The sequence below is a fragment of the Eumetopias jubatus genome, unplaced genomic scaffold, assembly GCF_037043125.1.
Source record: "Eumetopias jubatus isolate StellerSeaLion01/CBP00866 unplaced genomic scaffold, mEumJub1_p1.0 scaffold_9, whole genome shotgun sequence".
Lineage (NCBI taxonomy): Eukaryota > Metazoa > Chordata > Mammalia > Carnivora > Otariidae > Eumetopias > Eumetopias jubatus.
Window position 1 is genome coordinate 36,727,715 of NW_028274815.1, and position 16,155 is coordinate 36,743,869.

The following is a 16,155-nucleotide window of genomic DNA, read 5'->3' on the forward strand; positions in this document are numbered from 1 at the left end:
CCCCTGGTTCTCTGCCTCACCGCCCCACCTCCCCTTGGTGTGGTTAATTCTAGGAAAGCTCTTGCAAAGGCACCAGATTTTCCAGTAAGAAGTAGACTGCTGCTTCAAATGGTTATGGCCAGACAGGGCCACCTTAGTGACAAGACCTGGTACATTTGGGGTGCCAAGAACAGCCCTTCAGTGTGGGCCCCTTCACAACAGTTGGGTTGGGAGGTTTGCTCAGGGAAGCAGAAGAGGGAAGGCGAGACTGAGCATAATGTTGGAACCATTCTCTAGTGAGACAAGATCTCCCGCAGAGTGAAAAAAGCAAAATCTTAAAAGTTAGGAAATTATGAGAACAGAAAAGAAGTATGTCCTATAGATTATTTAGAAGTGGTTGAAGTGAAGATCATGGGATTTTTTTTTTCTTTTTTAAGCAAACAACCTAGGATGCAGCAGTTATTTTGACACTGATAGAGTCTTAGGGAACTAGCTTGTGGTCAGCCATAGGTACTTTCCACACCCACGAACCACCACAGGGATTTAACTCCAGCAGAGCTCGATTTCAGATTCTCTAAACCAAAGAGAAAAGCCCCACGTTGGGTTAACTGGCAGCCACGTGCTACAGACAACCCAGATCTGAAAACGAAAAAAAAGGTGTGTGGAAACAACCATATTCTGGTGGTTTCTAACATAACTATTGTCTCTCTCTCTCAGTGATTTGCATAATGCTGCAGAGGTGTTGTCAAGCAGGCTCCAGGTCAATGTGTAGATTTTGTGTGCACCTGTTTGCAGGCCAGAGAGAGAACAATCATATGAGAACAAAGTCATGATACTCTCCATTGCCTTATTTTCTTGAAGCAGCTTTATTGCAGTGTAACTGACATACAAAATACTGCACATCCTTAAAGCGTACTGTTTAAATTTTCACGTATGTGTTTATCCACAAAACCATCCCGACAGTCAATACAGTGAACATCGCCATCACCCCAGCAGTTTCCTCATGCACCTTTGTATATCTCTCCCAGGCCTCCCTTCCCTTCCCCCTCCATCCCTACTTCTTTGTTTCATTTCACTATAGATTTTCACTTTCTACAGTTTTACATAAATGGAATATACAGTCTGTAGCCTTTTTGTTCGTCTGGTCTCTTTCACTCAACATAATTGTTTTTGAGATTTTTTTAAAAGATTTATTTATTTATTTATATTTATTTGAGAGGGAGAGAGAGAGAAATCACGAGCAGCTGGGGGGGTCGCAGAGGGAGAGGGAGAATCCTCAGGCAGACTCCCTGCTGAGCACAGAGCCCAATGCAGGGCTCCATCCCAGGACCTGAGATCATGACCTGAGCAGAAATCAAGAGTCGGGCGCTTAACCAACTGAGCCACCCAGGCACCCCTGTTTTTGAGATTTATCCATATTGTGTTTATCAATAAATCATTTTTTTCTTTTTCTTTTTTTTTTTTTTCCGAGTAGTAGTCCATTGCAGTGATGTGCCACATTTTTTCCCTCATTCCTCTGTGGGTGGACATTTGGGTTGTGTCCAGTTTGAGGCTCTTACAAGTAAAGGTGCTATGAACATTTGTGTTCAAGTCTTTGTATGGACATTGCACTTCCTTTTCTCTCAGAATTAAATGTCTGGGACACGTGGTGGGGGCATGTTGAACTGTTTTTCCAAAGTGGTTGTATCATTTTCTGTTCTCACCAGCAGTGCATGCGGATTCTCTTCCTCCGTATCCTTGCCAACACTTGGTATGGTCAGTCTTCTTCATTTTAGCCATCCTAAAATATGTGTAATGTTATCACATTGTGATTTAAATTTGCATTTCCCTAAAAGCTGATGATGCTGAGCATGTTGTGCCATCCATTAAACCTCTCTGTAAAAATATTCAAATAAGGTGGAGACTGACCGTGAAGGGGGATGCAGGCACTGTTTCAGCTGATTGTAATGTTGTGTATATTCATAAGGGCATGGGTTGCACAGTCCTATCTATTTTTCAAAATTTTAGTGTTAAGATTTATACATTTTTATGGTATATAAAATGTACCTCAAAACCAAAAAGAACTATATATAGATTAGTTTGGTTGAGGTGTCAGTAGAAGATAGATAAAGAAGGTAAAGAGAAAATCAGAACGGTGGAAAGTGAATAATTATGGAAACTGATGATAGGGACATGGGGCTTGAGTAGACCCTTTTGCTTCCTTTGTTTGAGATTTTCACAACAAAAAGTAAAAACAAATGCATAGTCCCGCTGATCTAGAGAAGACGATGACCACTCCATTTCCAGGAAAAACAAAAACCAAAGGAAATGAGAATAAATTGTGATGAGAGAGTGTATGTAGCTTAACTAGGAAAATATTTCATTACTAGGAAAACCTCTCCTGCAAAGAGTATCTTAGTGTCTGATCGTCTTTAACATGTGATCTTTATTAGTTTTAATTGTAAAAGTAATATAAACTCAATGTAAAATAATCACACATTAGAGGAAAGCAAGATTTAGAAAATGACTGTCTTCTATAAGCCATTCAGAATTTTACGTATATGTGTGTGTGCATGCGCGCGCGCGTGTGTGGGGTGTGTGTGTGTGTGTGTGTGTGTGTGTTTGTATGTTGACAGACAGGCATTATAATACACTCATTATTCTGCTGCTTCCTCTTTTTCACTCAAGCAGTCTACTTTGAAATCTTTATCAAACAGAACAAACAGCTGTTTAGAAGCAGAAGGTAAAACCAGATGAAACAGAAGGTTCTTTGGATTCCAAGGTTGTGCCAATTTTATCCATAGTCTAAGTAAGATCTGACATGATCTTAAATATGGATTTTTACCTAAATATGTAATTCTACATAAATAAGATGCCTCTTCTCTAAGGTAAACACCGACAACAAAACCCCTGACAGCAGGGAGACCAACCCCAATCGCAAGATTCTAAAGCTCGGTGGTTGCGGACAGCCGGCCCTCTGCCCCTCTGGTGAGCAGATGGCTGTTGGGCTCTGGGTCTGAGGGGCCCCGGTTAGGAGGATGACTCAGCAAAGCAATGGCCTGGGGAGCATTGAGGAGGCTGGCCAAGACTAATTGCTGTCAGGAGGAACATTCTTTTTGGCTAATTTCTCTTTTAAGATAATGAAAGTGTTTTAGGTTCCCTTTTGTCCATATGCAAATAAACTGGTGAGTTAAAGTCACTCCCAGTGCAAAGGGGAGCATAGAACACACATCATGAAGATGAAGTGGTTTTCCCTTCATTTTGCATATTTTCTTGTCTGCACTTACATTCAGGTTTGTTTCTCACTTTATGGATGATCCCTTCTCTGTCGCCCCACAATTATGTATTGTAGCCATTTCAACTACGATGCCCTGATTTTGTAACGCTAGCCCCAATAGAACATCAGACTAGAACCAAGAATAAGCACCTGTGTAGAGGGATAGGGAGTGGATGGGGCCTCCCTGGGATGACAGAAGTCTGGGTTGGGCTTCTTTCGTATTGTACAAAGTTTAACTCTAAGGAGCTCACGGTATCTCCAATTCATTATTTCTGGGTGACTGGTAAATTTTCTCAGCAGGGATTACAGACAGTTCCCAATTTAGATGGCTTGATTTATGACTTTTCAACTTCAGGATGGCCACAAAAGCGATAAGCATTCAGTAGAAACCACACTTGGAACTTGGAATTTTGATTTTTTCCTGAGCTAGCGATAGGTGGTATATAATATACTCTCCCATGATGCGCAGCAGCATCAGGGAGCTGTGGTTCCTAGCTCCTGGCATCATCGAGGTAACCAATGGAAACACGATCATTCTGTTTTTCACTTTCAGTACAGTATTCAATAAATGACATGAAATAATCAACACTTGATTATAAAATAGGCCTTGTGTGAGATGATTTTGCCCGACTGTCAGCTAATGTGAGTCTTCTGAGCACGTTCTGAGCTGTGACGTTTGGTAGGTTCAGTGTATTAAATGTGTTTTTGACTTATGATATTTTCAGCTTACAATGGGTTTATCACGGGCGCCTGGGTGGCTCAGTCGGTTAAGCATCTGCCTTCGGCTCAGGTCATGATCCCAGGGTCCTGGGATTGAGCCCCCAGTTGGGCTCCCTGCTCAGCGGGGAGCCTGCTTCTCCCCCTCCTGCTCCCCCTGCTGTGTGCTCTCTGTCAAATAAAAGAAAAACAAAAAACAAAAACTAATGGGTTTATCGGAACGTAACCCTATATGAAGTTGAGGAAGATCTGTATTTAACAAAATGATTTGATGTTTCTAAGAGCTAGTTGCAGTGACACATGCGAGTGACACACATGGGTTCTGATGAGACAACTGCAGATAAAATTGAGACCATGTGATTACACCCCAGGGCGGTGCATAGAGCCTTGTGCATTCACTTATTTATCCTTCCATAGACTCAGCTAACTCTTACTATGTGAAGTTCGGAAGGCAGCTATGCTCACCACTATACCACCAACGCAGGCTCTATGTGAAGTCCGGATACCAGGCTCTGGGCTACATGTATGTCTTATACACCCGGCCCAGTGACTCCCTCGGTTTCAGCCTGTTCTGAAGACACAATCACGAACACATCTCAGAGCCACACTCCATTTCCCTTCCACTGGAGGAGTCGGCTGCCTTCTTCAGCAAACCCAACCCCAGGCACTGTGACTGTCACTGCCCACGAGAGAGCCTCCAAGCCCACCACCCCTTCCTTCTCCTTGGCCTTCTTCCCCACCAGTTCCTTGGAGCCTCTTCAGAGTTGACGTAACATCCTCAGTTTCCCCCGGGGTACTCACAGGCCTACACCAAATGTGTTCAAAGACCGCTCATTTTAGAGCCAGAAGCCTTCCCAAAGAGGCCTGATGTGAGTTCTCCAACATTTCCCCAATTAAGGTCAGCTTGTCCCTTCTCCAGATTTCTTAGGATCCCAAGAAAATGCTGGGCAGCAAAGACCTTGTCCTTGCTTTTGCACCCAGCCTGCACCCTGCCCAGTCCACACCAAAGCAAAATCTAGTCCCTCAAAGGTCAGGCCACCCTGTCCTTCCTGAAAGGCTCCTTCCTGCCTTTCCTGGGGAGGGTTCTCAGGTGCCCTTTTTATCTCCACCTGGAAACCCTCAAGTCCCTAACATAAGGTTTTTGTTTTGTTTTGTTTTGTTTTGTTTTGTTTTGTTTTAAGATTTTATTTATTTATTTGAGAGAGAGAGCATGAGAGGGGGGAGGGTCAGAGGGAGAAGCAGACTCCCTGCTGAGCAGGGAGCCCGATGTGGGCCTTGATCCCGGGACTCCGGGATCATGACCTGAGCTGAAGGCAGTCGCTTAACCAACTGAGCCACCCAGGTGCCCCCTAACATAAGGTTTGATTATAATATCACATACTACATTTGAAAAAGAAAGAATAATCCTCCACCCCTTCACACCCAGACACAACCCCAGTTATCATTCTGGGGGATTTACCTGGGTTCCCCTTTTCTGTGAAGACTGTTTCACTAACTTGTCGTCCTTGTCTGCACATGGTGTCATGTCTTCTGGTGGCCATGGCCACTCCTCCTGCGTTGTTCTCACAGTCCTTCCTTTGAATACACAGCACAGAATTAAAACATTTGTCATGAACTATAACTTGAGCACTTGATATGTCTATCAAAATGACAATTAACACTCTGATGAAGCTTTCCTCCATATCTTGGGTTATTTTCTTGGAGAGAGGGTCATGAACTCTTGCAATTCTTGACACATAATGATGAATTGCCCTCCATGGGAGACTGTACAAATATACACTGTCAAGCGCAGTGTGGGAAGATAGGAGTTTTACCATATCCTTGCCAACATACAAATTATCATTAAAATGTTAATTTTTGTTCATGTATGAGGCCAAAACATGGTTCTTTGTTGCTATTTCAGTTTGATTACGAATGTGAATGTTGAATACTTTCCTTAGACTAGTAAATCACTGTGGCTGTAAGCCAGTTAAGTGCTTTGCTGTCTTTCCCTGTGGTTTTTATACCTTTGAAAGACTATTTTTTGCCAAATTTCTGCAAGCTCATCACCTCTAGCCATTGATGCCAAGCCTGCCATGCTTCAGAGAGCCTTGGCAGACTTGTCACTTCTACCCACTGGTGCCAGAAATGCCATGTTGTATAGATCCAGCTGTATTTTTGTTTTGAAATGGTTACCCCCTCTCTCAGAGAGGACCTGGCAAGGGTTCTATCCTGTCATGGTGAATTAGGTGCGCGTCTCTCTTGTCTTTGGGAATTGGCCTGTTGGGCTGGAGTTGGGCACCAGGTGCTCCCTCCATCTTGGTTGCCCTTTTGGGACCTTTATACCTGGTGTGCCCAGTGGGCACTAGCTTGAGAAAACTTTTGATCCACCTGGACTGTGTTTGGTCAGTGGCACTTAAGGGGTGACCCAGAAGCAAGTCTGCTTAAGGGCTGGTGGCCTCACCAAAGAAGACTCTAAACCACTCATCCCTTTCAACTGCCACCATAGCACCATGCTTGGCCCCCCCCATAAGCCAATAAGGGGCCAGAGTCTCTCTAATTCAAGCATGATGGGGCAGAAGGGAAGGTCTTGGCATATAAAATGTGTCCCCTGACTGAGGCAGTCAAATGTACTGTGTGTGCACAACCAACAAAATGTTTGTGGCACCTTTATGCTGTCCAAGCACCCACTGACTACCTTCACAGCAGGACAGACCCTTCCAGCAAAACCACCTTTCACTTGCCAGGGTAGCAGCCTCCTTGAGCAGAGTACGGAGGAGATAAAATAATGAAATTACATCTTCCCCAATTAGAAGGAAAGGTTGCACTTCCTTTGATTGCCTTTGCCCTCAGAAAGTGGCTCGGCCATACTGTGGCTCCTTTGGACTTTGGGGATTCCCTGTAAGGCTCCCTATTTCTTCCTCCCACACATTGTCAAAGTCTGTACTGGCATATCATGAGTTGAGAAGTCTGAGATTTTCCTGTTCTCTTTATCAAACTTTATCAAATTCCTACTGTGTGCTAGACTCTGGAGATGAAGCCAAGTTAAACTTGGCCTACCCTCTAGAAGCTCACAGACAACGAAGTCCATGACCAAAGTCATGTGGGCTGAAGGGAGGGCAAGTTTCCCAGAAGACATGGAGCCTAGGCTGAGTTTGAATTTGAGTAAGAGAGAGAAGACAGATGTTAAATTACAAAAGGCCCTGTGTGCTTGAAAGGTTATGTCAAAATCTCTGAGCCTCATAAACGATTTTGGCCAAGCCAGGGGAGGGAGGTATGGCTAACTTTGCATTTAGGAAAGATCCCTTTGGCAGCTGTGTTGGGTGTAGGTTAAAAGGTAGGAAGGCCAAGGGTAATGGTCTTACCCCAAGGAGGAAGTGATGAATGCCTATGCCCAAGTGGAAGCAGTGGTGGCGAACATGGAGGGAACATGGAGTGGCTTTTCACAGAAGAGATCTGCCCTGCTCAGATTAGGTAGTGCTAGAAGAGGGAACTTCCTGGTTCAGGCAATGGACGCATATTTGGGGGAAAGAAGATGAGTTCAGTTTGTATCTGTTGAATTCTAGACAACAAGGAGATATCCAAGTGTTGTTCTGAGTTGCCCAGAGACCAGGACAATGATCTGAGACCCCATAACAGCATGTACGAGGTGGTTAAGTACCTGGGTGGGTGGGACTGCTCAGGGCCTGCTTATGGAGGAGGTGAGTCCTAGGGCTGAAGCCCGGGTCACAGCACAAAAGAGATTGAGAAGCCCTGGTCAGAGCGGTTAGACAGAAGAGTTTCTGAGAGTAGGTGTCTACTCATGTCAGATGTTGCAAGGAAGGCAAGTAAGAAAAAGATCAAGAAGTATCTACTGCATTGGGACAAAGGAGAAACAGTGAGTACTAGCAGCTGGTCCAGGAAGCTTGGCTGTGAGAAGAAGTCAAGATGAGAGGGGAACGTGAGGTCAAGAGAGAGGTCGTGTCAAGATGGGAGACTTCATGTCGAGGCATGGAGGCATGGAGGCATGGAGGCATGGAGGGTTTCTTTAGTTTGCAATACATAGAAATACAGCCACCTTTTCTGTCTTGTAGGGGAGTGGCATGGTTTCTTTTTCTTGGCACGACAGCTTCGGAAGCCTGGTTGGCTCTGGAAAGTGAGTTTTCTCCCATCTGTATGTGGAAATAGAGAGGACGGAATGAAGGGTGTTCTACCAAAAAACTCAACGGGTTTGAAGAAGGACCAGAGAGAGGGGGGAAGAATGAGCATCGTGGAGGGGGTGCCGAGACGGGGAGCGTCCAAACAGCACACCTGGAGAGAAAGGGGGGATGAGAAAGGCCCAGGGACAGCCAAGCCAGGCCTTGGAAGGACAGGATTGACCAGGATTCTACTTGAACTTACCTGCTTAGCCAGGTAACCTCAAATCTCAGTAAAAGCCAGTCATGCCCATTCACTGTTAGAGAGTAGAGGTCTCAATTAGGGACAGGAGGCCTTAGATCCACGTGGGGAGAAGAGAAGAAAACAGCCAGAAGAATTTGATGTGAATGAAGGGTTGTTGGTTGGGCAGAAGAGGTTACAAGGTGCCAGGTCAAAAGTGCTGCCCTGAGGACCCTGTCAGTGCCAGGGTGGCCCAGCCCCTCTTCCCACTAACTGGGAGGAGGGCCCAGCGCATGTCATGGACTGTAACAGGCAGGAGGCTGGCAGGTGTAAGCGCCCTTGGTATTGAGGCTTGCCTTACTGAAGGAGAGACCAGGAGAGGTGGAGAGGTGGAAGAAAATGGGTCAATTTACCAAATAACCAATTTGTTGAAAATCATTTTGCTAGAGAACCAATTTCCCTGTTGAGTGATCCCTGGAATTCACCCAAAAGTTGTTTCAGTTAATGACTTAAAAATGTATAGCAATTTGTGTGCTTTGGTTTCCACAACACTGAAGATTTTCCCGTAGATTTATTTTTCTATTTCACTTACATCTAGCAGTTTCTTTTGGTTTACAAGTTGTCAGGTCTATTTTCACCAGACGTTTTCCTATAGATTTCTCAATCCATCTCTGGCAAATGTCAGTTTTCTGTGGGTTTCCATATTTCAGAAGTGGGGCACTCCTTGAGTGCACTGTATGTTTTTGGTGCCAATGGATGGGTTTTCCCTCAACTGCATTTACTGTCAACTCTAATTTTAAAGACTTGTGCCTAGATTGAACTATAACTCCCGCTTTGGGATTTTGCCACTGGGGGAGTTGTCATGGATATGTGAAAATTAACATGCAGAAGAAACTTTTATCTGGCTGACTGCCAAGCCACTTTGACAAAATTGAGAAAATGCAAATTGGTGTAAAATTACACTTGAAGGACAAAACCACTTTTTTTGCAAACCAAAGGTTAAAATTTAAAAAAAAAGAAAAGAAAAGGCTCATGCATTACCCAAACCTTTATAAGTAACTTTTGAAAAGTAGGCAGCTTGAGAAATGTGAATCTCACACCCATAAATCCAGTATAAAATGGTGGAGAAACCAAAAGTAAAACTTCTGAACTAAATAAAAACCAAAGGCCAAAATGTTGAGAGATATCATTAACAGCTTTCAAAACTTCCAATGCAACACATCTTATTACACATTTTGTAAATAATTAATATAAATAAGTTTTGGGGGATTCGGAAATCTGTGGAATTGGTCACTTGGCAAATCGATTGTTAACATATTGGTTTGGGGAGTGGGTCACTCTGAGAATTGGCGTTTGGCAAACTGTCTTTCAGGACATAGCTCTGTTTCTTTTTTCTTTTTTCTTTTTTTTTTTTTTTGAGAGAGAGAGAGAGTGAGCATGCGTACAAGCAGGGGAAGGGGCAGAGGGAGAGGGAGAGAGAATCTTAAGTAAGCTCCATGCTCAGCACAGAGCCCAACATGGGGCTCGATCCCATGACCCTGAGATCATGACCTGAGCTGAAACCAAGAGTCGGTCACCTAACTGACTGAGCCTCCCAGGCTCTCCATCAAATGTCTCTGTTTCTGAAGAGGGGGAGGGGGAGGCTGGTTGAGAGACTAGCTAGTTCTGAGCAGGGGGAGGGATGTTATCCGAGGGTTTAGAGTCTGCTGGAAAGGAAGGGAGGAAGAAAAGTAAGGTGACGCACAGAGATGGGCACAGGAGGAGTTAGTTCCAGAGGGTGGAGAGCTGAGCGTTTTGCAGAGGACAGAGGGCTTGGGAGAGGGGGTGCCTGGGGCCACCGAGGAAGCAGGTTCCCGGCACCGGGGTGTGGTCCAGCTGGGGTGGGAGCCTGGAACCTCAGCCACACACCAGGGTGATTTTCTTCAGCACTGCTCCCCATCCTAGGGAGGACCAGCTGGACTGCTCTTGGGGCTTGGGGTTTTTCTGGGCAGGTGCTTTGGGAAGACATGGGAGAACGAGATTCAAGGAAGATGGAGAGATGCCCTGAAAATGAGAGGCCCTGAGAGGGAGCAGGGATGGTCATGAGCACGGCAGGGGCCAAGTAAGAGGAGGACACGGTGTGGCCAGGACCACGGTCCCATGCAGGGCAGGAGCAGGGCTGCTGGGAGTGAACGGGCTGGGGAGAGGAGGTGGGTAAGAAAGCTGGGAAAGTGGCTTAGGCGCTCTGGAGGGGGCACGGGGCGGGGTGCAAGGACCACCCCCTCCCTGGGGCCGAGGGGGCTAGGGGCCTGGAGTTCAGGTCTGGGGGCACGGGAGGCCATGGCGTTGGCTGAGTCAGCCACACAGACCCTGAAGTTGCTGAGTCAAGGACATGAAAGGATACTTAGTGCCATTCTCAGGCCCAGCGCCACTGGCTCTTCCCACTTGTACACGACACCCCTACCCACCTCCGCCACCACCCGTCACCTCTGCTGCCTCTGCCACCGTGAGCTCTTCTCCCGCAGAGGAAAAAGGGCTTTGAAACACTCTAAACTCCCCCTCTCCCCATCCCTGTGTCCTTCCTCCCTGTCCCTGCCAGATGGCAATTAACACAGTCACAACTCTGGAACCTGCTCTGTTTCTGGGCAGACACAGCCATTCATCCATGAGAGAAGAATAAAATTAATCTATTCCTGGCTTTGTGCCGCCTAGTCTGTCTTTCCTCCCGCTCCTAGGGGACAGCCCCCCACTCCCACACACCTCCAGTTCCTTCCCAGCTTCCGCTCTCCCTGCCCAGCCCCCCCCACCCCCCCGCAGGCGGTATCAGCCCTCCGCAGGTGACTGGGCCCGGCTGGGGAGCCTCTGACCGCAGCATCTCCCCATCCTCTCTCCTCCTCGGAGCTCAGCCACAGCCCGGGGCGCAGCAGTGACTCCTGGGGTGGGGGACTGGAAAGCCCTATTAAAATGCTAATATGGCATCTGGAAGGGGGAAAGCGTTAAGACAGCGGTGAACATTCAATCCCGAGGCTTCCTCCTGCTTTGAGCAGTCTGGGCTGTGCGTCACATGCAGAGTGACATTTTTCACCGTCCTTCACCTGGTATGATCATTATGTGGGGTCTCCCGCTCTCCCGCCAAAAGCCAGGCACTCCCAGGACCCAGCAGGCCCCGTCCAGTCTCAGAACCACCACCAAGGGGGGCCAGCTCCAGAACTGCAGGAAATGCAGCGGTTTTCAGCACCTTGAGCCCCCACCCCCATGCCCCACATGGCCCACCCCTCTGCCCCCCACCTATCCCACTAACACTTCTCATACCTTTGGGCCCAGCATCCAGCCTGCGATCAAGATACGCCACACCATCCCACAGCCGCTGGGGTATTGTGCACTTCCTCTCCTGCCTGCTGCCCCTGAGGACATACCAGCCCTGGTTACCGCTCAAATCTAGCAGGCCAAAACTGGCTCAGGGGGTGATTTTTAAAAGTGCGATACTTTGAGACTTCTGCTTCTGGAAAGACGAAGTAGATATACTTTTCTCTATTCTTCCCACCAAGTACAACTAAAAACCCAGGGCATTATCTAAAACATCCAGGAAGACCTTGAAAGGTACAGAGAAGAAAACAGACTGACTAGGACCTCTGCACCCCCAGCCCCCGCTCCCCCCACCTGGGGGTGGTGTCACGGAAGACCAAGTGAAGAGCCAGGACTTAGGAATTCCATCCTAACAAGGTGCTGACCTTCCTCCCCGCCAGTGCAAGTGGAGACCACATCAGGGAGCTTGGCTATCCACCCTCAGCTGAGGAACATTCAAATGATGTGAAGCAAAACGGATAGAACTAAGGAGAGAAATAGACACATTCACTGTGCTAGCCGGGTCCTTAAGTACCCCTCTCTCTGTTGCTGATGGAAAAATCAGGCAGAACATCAGCAGACAACGCAGCAGCACTGAAGACCAACAGAATCTACTTGGCATTTGTAGAATACTCGACCCCAAACCAGCAGAATACACATGCTTTTTGTGTGCCCCAGGTTAGGTAGCAAGATGAAGCCTCTCTGGGGCTATAAAACAAACCTCTGCAGACGTACAAGAATTGAAATCATATAGAATGTGTTCTCTATCATAGAATCAAACTAGGAATTAATAGCAGAGATATCACAGAAAAATCTCAAACACTTAGAAACGAAAACAGCCCACTTCCAAACAATCCATGTTTCAAAGTGGAAGGCTCAAGGGAAATAGAAACGTAGCCAAATGAAAATGAAAACACAGCACATCAAAATCTGCAGATGCACGAAAGCAGCGTTGAGAGGAAAATGTATACCATTAACGCTTTTGTTAGAAAAGAAGACCATTTTCAAATCAATAATATCAACTCTCACCTCAAGAAATGAGAAAAAGAAGAGCAAAATAATCCCAAACAAGCAGAAATAAGAAAATAAAAGATCTGAACAAAAAGCAAGGAATAGGGTGGGTGGATGGGGTAACTGAGTGATGGGCATTAAGGAGGGCACGTGATGTAATGAGCCCTGGGTGTTATATAAGACTGATGAATCACTGACCTCTACTCTGAAACCAATAATACATTGTATGTTAATTAATTGAATTTAAATTTTAAAAATAAATAAATAAATAAACAATGAATATGGAAAACAGAGAGAGAGAATCCGTGAAACAAAAGCTGGTCAATAAAACTGACAGATTTCTAGCACGATTCTGCAGAAGTCTGCAGACTTGTTTCATTCACCTGTTTCATTCCTGGGATTGGTAATTTATGTCTTCTCTCCCTTTTCTTTTGGTTCAGTCTTACTAGAGGTTTGTGTTTCTTGACTTGCACCTAAGTGTTTCTTTTTTTCTTTTTCTGTGTGTGTGAGATTAAAAATAGCATTGTATTTTTTGGAGCACCTGGATGGCTCAGTCGGTTAAGCTTGCCTTCGGCTCAGGTCATGATCTCAGGATCATAGGATCTAGCCCTGATCATCCACATCTGCCTCCCTGCTTAGCGTGGAGTCTGCTTCTCCCTCTCCATCTGCCCCTCTCCCCCAGCTTGTGCTGTCTCTCTCTCTCTCAAATAAATAAATAAAATCTTTTTTAAAAAAATAGCATTGTATTTTTATTTTTGGTTTCCAGTGCTCGTTGCCAGCATATAGACATTCAATCTATTTTTGTTACATTAATCCTATGACTTTGCTGAACTCACTTATTAGTCCTAAGAGTTCTTTGGTAAATTCCTTGGGACTTTCTACACACACCTTTATGGAATCTACAAATAGGAACAGATTTATTTCTTCCTTTCTGATGTCTTTTATTTCCCTTTCTTGCTTTATTGCACTGTACTTCCAGTACTGTGTTAATTAGCCTCGCGTTGTTTGTGGTCTTAGGTGGAAAGCATTAAGTTTTTCATTGTTAGGTAGATGTTAACTGTTAGGTTTTTGTGGGTGGTTTTATCAAATCGAGGAAATTTCCCATTATTCCTGTTTTTTAGAGAGTTTTTGTCATAAATAGGTATTGAGTTTTGTTTATCTTAGCTGCATTAGTTGAAATGATCATGTGATTTTTCTTCTTTAGCTCTGTTAATATTGTAGATTACATTGATTGATTCTAGAATACTGAACCAGTCTTGCATCTGTGGAATAAAACCCACTTGGTCATGGGGTCTTATTCTTTTTTAGAGTGAATTCTATTAGCTAATGTTTCCTTAAGAATCTTTGTCTATATTCATGAGGGATATTAGACTGTAGTTTTTTGCACTTTGTCTGGTTTTAGTATCAGGATACTACAAGCTTCACAAAATGAATTAGGAAGTATACCTTCCCTTCTCTACCATTGTCTGAAAGGCATTGTGTAAAACTGGCATTAGTTCCTTTCAACATTTGGTAGAATTCTCCAGTAAAACCCTCTGAGCTTGGAAATTTCTTTCTATTTAATTTTTAAATAATGAATTGAACTTCTTTAATAGTCATAAAGCTGTTCAAATTATCTATTTCATGTTGATGAGTTTCAGTAGTTTGTGTCTTGCAAGCAATTGGTCTATTTCATGTAAAGTTGCCAAACTTACATATTTAGAGTGAATCAAAGTATTTTTGTGATGATGGAATGGTACTGTATCTTGATGACAGCAATGGTTACAGGAGTCTACATCTATGATAAAATGGCATAAAACTACACACACACACACACACACACACACACACACACACACTCTCTCTCTCTCTCTCTCTCTCTCTACCAATATCAGTTTCCTGGTTTTCGTATTATACTGTAGGTAGGTAAGATGTCATCCACTGGGGGAAATCGTGGAGAAGAGTACATGACACACTATCACACAAATCTGTGCTTACTTCCTCCATCTCTCCTCCATTGACTCCTTATTCCCTTTGTCTTTTTCTTTTCAAGTTTTTATTGAGGTATAACAGGCATACAGTAAAGTGTGTAATTCTTAAAGGTAGAGCTTGATGAATTTTTATATAAACGTATATATTTGTGACCACCATCCTGAATGAAATATAGAACATTTCCAATAGCTTCTTTGTGTTCTCGGTCAATCCACCATCCTCTCCTGCTCCTCAGTAATCAGCATGGATTTCTTAGCCAGGTCTAGAACTTTATATAAATGGAATCGTATCGTATACCCTCTTTTGTCTGGTTTCTTTCACGCATGATGTCTGGTAGATTCATCCATGTTTTTTGTCCATCTGTAGCTCTTTATTTTTGTTGGTAGGTAGTATTCCATTGGGTGAATAGGCCATGATTTGTTTATCCATTCCAATCCTGATGCAAGTTTGAGCTTTCTCCTCTTCAGTTTTGTAAAACCCTTCAGTATCTTGTCTTCATTTTTCTTCAAGATATCTCACTTTTCTTTAAAACGGTCCAGAACAATAGGCATTCAGCCTTCCAGGGAACCTGCCCTTTCCTGAGGCAAGAGCGGCCACTGACCCACTTTCTGACATCAGAAGGTTAAGTCAGGTTATCAGTCGGAAAACACAAGGAGAGGAAGTGGAAGTGAGTACGAAGCCGCGTGTGATCAAGCAGTCGGAGGCAGTGGGAGGCTCCACCGCGAGTCTCAGGGCCTCCCTTCAGAGCTGTACGTTCTGTAGGCCAGAGTCTTGGGTAAGGGGGTGCAAGCAGCAGCAGATGGCCCATTGCTGGTATTCCCTGAAGTTCTGCGGGTCTCAGGCTGGAGTTGGACTCCCTGGCCTTCTGCCCGGTGCCCTGAGGCAACCAAAATAAGGGCCCAAAGAGCCAGGAGCCACAAGGTTGTTTGTCTAAGACCTAAAGGGATTACGTCATCCCTCCAGTCTTGTTTGCCTGAGGGAAGAACCTCAGGTCTCCTCCTTTGGGACCCTCAGATGGTTCTACCCCTGAGAGGGGAAGAGGAAAGAGACAGGAGGAGAAGGCAGAGTGGCCGGTCAGGCTGGAACAGCTGGGAATGGACGTCAGACCACAGTGGATGGGCAGCCACACAGGGGCCCCGCCAGGCACGGCTCAGGGCAATCCAGATGGGTAAACTGAGCTCTGTTTGAAAATGCCTCAAGGCTACAAAGCTGAATGTTTATGTGAATATAATCAAAGGAAAGGGAAAAGGTTTGGGAGAGAAACACCCGAGAAAACCCAAAGAAAGCCGCAAGACCTAGACAAGAACTACCAATCTGGTAATGATGGGGTGTGCTGCAGGGTTGGTGTTTATGCCAACAAAGCCAGTGCTTTCCCGAGATCTGGTGACAATTTGGGGCACATATAGTTAGGGGGAAGGGCAAGCCCTGGGGGGAGGCTTTGAGTCAAGGGTCCAGGGTTGAGCGTCAGCCTAGTGGTCCTCTGCTCTCTAGCCCTGGGCAGCCCTCTGTCCCTCGGTCCTGCAGAGTCTGCCTGTGAATGGCAGCTGGACGAGCCAAGTTTT

The 16,155-nt window shown here is 45.3% G+C and overlaps 1 long non-coding RNA gene across 1 annotated transcript in view; it reads right to left on the reverse strand.

The window, feature by feature from the left end:
* Positions 1–861: 861 nt before the first annotated feature.
* LOC114219635 (uncharacterized) overlaps positions 862–16,155 on the reverse strand; it is a 264,586-nt gene continuing 249,292 nt past the window's right edge. The window contains exons 4-5 of the long non-coding RNA XR_015768932.1: positions 5,412–5,527; positions 862–1,759 (exon numbers count right to left, since the gene is read on the reverse strand). This is a non-coding gene — a long non-coding RNA (uncharacterized LOC114219635). The remainder of the gene's footprint in view (positions 1,760–5,411; positions 5,528–16,155) is intronic.